Here is a 4,969-nt window from a genome sequence, read left to right as displayed (position 1 = left end):
TTCTGTTACTACATTCTCTTTACCCTTCCTATAATGAATCTCATAGCTCAGCCCCATGAGTTTAGTTAACCATTTTTGCTGCAGGGGAGTGGTGATTCTTTGTTCTAATAGGTACTTCAAACTCTGATGATCAATGTTAATGATGAAGTGCTGACCCTCTAGGTAGTGTCTCCACTTGGTGACTGCTGTGACTAGAGCCAATAGCTCCTTTTCATAGATGGATAACCCCATATTCTTTGGCCCCAATCCTTGATTGATGTAAGCAATTGGTCTCCTTTTTTGCATGAGGACTGCCCCTATTCCATTGTAGCAGGCATCAGTCTCAATCACAAAAGGTTGGTTGAAATCAGGTAAGGCCAGAACAAGAGTGTCACACATGGCCCCTTTGAGCCTCTGAAACGCTTCTTCAACTTCTGCCCCCCACTGGAAGCTGTCCTTCTTCAACAGTGCGGTCAAAGGCTTGGCTATACTACCATACCCCCTGACAAATCTTCTATAGTATCCAGTCAGGCCTAGGAATATCCTCAACTATTTTACATTCTCTAGTTTAGGCCACTTAACCATACCCTTAATCTTCCTAAGGTCAGCTTTCACTCCTTCTTCTGAGATGATGTGCCCCAAGCATTCTACTTGTGCCTGAGCAAAGGCACATTTGCTCCTCTTGGCATACAGCTGTTGTCCCCTGAGAATGTTCAGAACTTCTGCAACATGCCCTAAATGCTCTTGTAAACTTGAGCTGTATACTAAGATGTCATCAAAGAATACCAGTACAGACTTCCTTAGCTGCTTTTGGAACACATGGTTCATTAAGCCCTGAAAGGTAGCAGGGCCATTGATCAGCCCAAATGGCATCACCTTGAACTCATAGAGCCCCTAATGAGTTCTAACTGCAATTTTGGGTATGTCTTCAGTCTTGACTCTGATTGGGAAGTACCCTGCCCTCAAGTCTATCTTGGTGAAATACTTGGAACCATTCAAGTCATCCAAGAGCTCATCAATAAGGGGTATTGGGTATTTGCTCTTAACTGTCAGCTCATTCAACTATCTATAGTCTACACAGAACCTCCAAGTGTCATCCTTCTTTTGCACAAGCAGTACAAGGGATGCAAAAGGGCTATTACTAAGCTGAATGATACCATTTCCCAACATTTCTTGCACCAGTTTCTCAATTTCAATCTTTTGAACATAGGGGCATCTGTATGGCCTGATCTGGAAGGGTTGGATCCCTCTTTAAGGGTAATAGAATGGTCATGACTCCTCTCAGGGGGTAGTCCTTGGGTTCCCTGAATACATCCTCAAACTCCTGCAATACTCTCTCCATTTCTGAGGGTATGATCTCAGTATCTGGTACCTCATCAGTTACTATTTTCAGCTGTGCCAAGATCCCATAGGCTTGTTTCCTAGCCCACTTGTGCAATCTACTCCCTTTTTTCAGCCTTAATTGCACCCAATTACCCTCTCCCTTCAACTCCACTTGTTGTTTTCCCTTTTTGAACCTCACACTCAGCCCCTTAAAGCCAAACTCCATGGGACTAAACCTAGCAAGCCAGTCCACTCCTAATACCATATCACATCCCCCAACTTCAGAGTGTTGAACTGGTGTTGAAACTCATATCCCTACATTTTCCATACCACTGGCTTAACTAGACTCCTAGACTGTATTCTCTCCCCATTAGCTACCTTAACTATTAGGGAAGGTCCACTACTGATTAGTCCCAGGCTCCTGGCCAATTGTTCATCCAGGAAACAGTGGGTACTACTACTGTCAATCAATGCAGTGACAGCCCTCCCCTTTATTACCCTCTCAGTCTAATAGTTCAGTGTTTATTTCCCCCAGCCACTGCATGTACAGAAACTTCTATGTGTTCATTCTCCAGTTTACCCTCAATGCAGTCACAAAACACATCAGATTCAGCCTCTTTTTCCCTCTCAATAGATGCAGAGTCCTCATTTTCATCATTGACTAGCAAAAGGTGAATGTGAGACTGCTTACACACATGGCCAAGAGTGTAGGGCTCAACACACTTATAGCACAATCCCTTCTCTCTTCTGAGGTTGAACTCACTAGGGGTGATCCTCTTGAATTGGTTCCAGTTACTGTTTGGGTATTTGTAGCTTTTGGTGGGGGGGTTGTCTGAGGTCCTGGGTGTAGAGAAGCTCCCTTGGTTATGATTTTGGGGGTGGAATGGGGCTTTTTGTGTATAGGCGGTGTTGGGTTGGGCCTTTGTGTATTTTCTGCATGGCTTTTAAGTTCTTTTCCTATAACTTGGCTGCTTGTATTACATCAGCCAGGGTTAGGGGCTTAGCCATTTTAACCATATTAACTATCTTTTCCTTCAAGCCACTCAAGAAGCATGCCTTGTAATAAGAATCAGCCAAATGAGGGAGGGAAGGCATTACCAGTGCTTTGAGTAGCTCAAACTTCTCCAGGTAGTCTGCTACAGTCCCTTCCTGCCTCAGTTTGTTGAATTCTTCAATGGCTTTCTCTGGAGTGCCCTCACCAAATCTTTCACACAGTGCAGTGGCAAGTTCAGTCCATGGAATGACTTCCCTGCTACTAAACACTCCATGGAACCAGGTATCAGCCCTGCCTCTCAGGTACAGCTCAGCAATCTCAGTTTTCATGTTTTCCTCCACTCCATTGATCTTGAAGTACTTGTTAGCCTTACGGATCCATTCCCTTGGATTATCTCCTATGAAGTTAGGCAACTCCATCTTAGGCACTCTGGTATAAGATCTATTCTCCTTCCAATCTGATCTGTCATGGCCTTCCCCTTGTGTTTCTCCCCTCTTGGGACCTGCTATAGAGCTGCTACTTTCTGCATCCTTGTCTTTATCATTCAACTTGGCCATCATCTGAGCCATCATAGACATCATACTCTCATATTTTTTATCCAGATTTTGAAGGGTTCTTTATGTACCTTTTTGCCTGTGTTCTAGTACCTTGACCACACTGCCTAGCTCAGACAGATCCTTCCTCAACACTTCATCCTATGACTTTTTCATCCCAATAGCTCGTAGCTGAGCTCTGATACCACTGTTATGGTACAGAACCAGTTCAACGCAACGGTGATAGATTTTGCAGCAATCAGTGAACTAGAGCTTAACAAAAATGGAATGGAACTTGGAAATGTAATGATCTGATAACTCAACCTCTCATTAATAATTTGATAACTAAATATAGAACAGAAATAATGGATTCAGAGATAGAAGGGGAAAGAAATGAAGGAATAATCGATAGAGGAAGAAGAGAGAGATTGGCAGAGCCAAGTCTCCTTTACAATCAATTGAAAAAGACAAAAACTTAGCTATCACTGAGATTTCCTTAGCTTTTATGGTTTTCCTAGATTAACTAACTTCTAAACTAGCCAATGAGCTAAGGACACATGGATTCTAGAATAATCAACCCCACTGGTTCATAATAGAAGCATAATTCAGTTATGAACCGTTGAAAGCGTGGTTTTCTAAATCACGCTTCTCTTCTCTTGGAGCTGATCAATCACGCCTTCCCCGTTCTATGGACCACGCTTTGACCCTTTTTCAAGCTAGACTGGAGAGATCTTCCTGCAAATCCTCTACACTCCATGTCATAATCACCATGCATGAAAGATCTATCCATCGCAATACACATCAAAAAGAGATCATCGGAGAAATTAATATCAAATATACCCATTGAAGCACACTTAATATGAAAATCAAAGCCCATAAGCTCAATCTGCTGTCTAAAAACCATAGATAACACCTTCACAGCAATCAAAGAATAAATATGAAAAAATAGGATCTCCTTGACCAAGGCCTCTTTTTGTTTATGTAGGGTTTTGCCCCACGTCATTTTTTTTACAAGGGAGTCTTTCCCTTAGTGGGCTATAAATAGAATAGACCTGTGATGAAATTAAATACACCAAATTTAGAGAGTTTTAATGAGTTATTTGGACTTTTGGATCATTAAACTTTTTATAATAAATTTATTTTGGACTCCCTTATGTTTTAGAATTGGGTGCTTTTGGATTTACAACTCTTTGCTAAGGTTTTTGTACACTTTTCTTCATAGTGAAATTCTGCTCCTCCTCTGCCAACAAATATATGTCAATTTGATCGAACCATGTAAATTTTATGGCTTGGCTTTATTTTATTTATTTTTACTTTGTTATTTGTCATTCAAGGTTGCCAAGAACCCTTTTTTTATTAATTTCTGAGGATCAAACCTAATAAACTAGTATCAGAACTTCTTTGAAGACTCTAGATTAGGTGGTAACAATGACAATAACAAAGACATTTGTCAAGAAATTCGATAGAAATGTCAAATTCAAGATGTGGCAGCTCAAGAGGGAGGCCATTTTGGTTCAAGGCAGAGTATGATTTAGCAATACAGGGAGTTGAGAAAAGGCTAAAAAATGTGACAGATGCGAATTTAACTTGCAGGTCTGGTAGCTTGTATTTTTGTATGGAGCTATTATTACAGGTTCGATTGTAGTCTCGTCATCATCTTCATCTGATTCTAACATCACCAAATTATGGCATATGTATTTGGGGCACATGAACAAGAAAGGTTTAGGTATACAAAGTAAAAGGGGACTTCTTTGTAGGCAGATTACTAGACCATTAGAATTTTGTGAACACTGTATTTTGAGAAGCAAAAAAGAGTCAACTTTAGTTCATCAACAATTCATAAGATGAAAAGTACTATTGATTACATTTATTCAGATCTAAAGGGTCCAACTCATGTTCCGTCTATGGGTGGTGCCAAGTATATGCAGACCTTCATTGATGATTATTCAAGAAAAGTTTGGATTTATTTTCTTAAACATAAGAATGATATTTACCTAACTTTCAAGTAATGGAAAGTTTTGATTAAGTAATAGACAAGTAAATAGATTAAATAGCTTAGAACAGATAATGGCATGAAATTTTGTGAAAACAAATTTGATAAATTTTCAAGAATGAAGGAATTGGTTGGCATCACACTATC

Source organism: Coffea arabica, chromosome 8c (assembly GCF_036785885.1).
Source record: "Coffea arabica cultivar ET-39 chromosome 8c, Coffea Arabica ET-39 HiFi, whole genome shotgun sequence".
NCBI classification, from domain to species: Eukaryota; Viridiplantae; Streptophyta; class Magnoliopsida; order Gentianales; family Rubiaceae; genus Coffea; species Coffea arabica.
Note: the sequence above shows the minus strand (reverse complement) of the source record.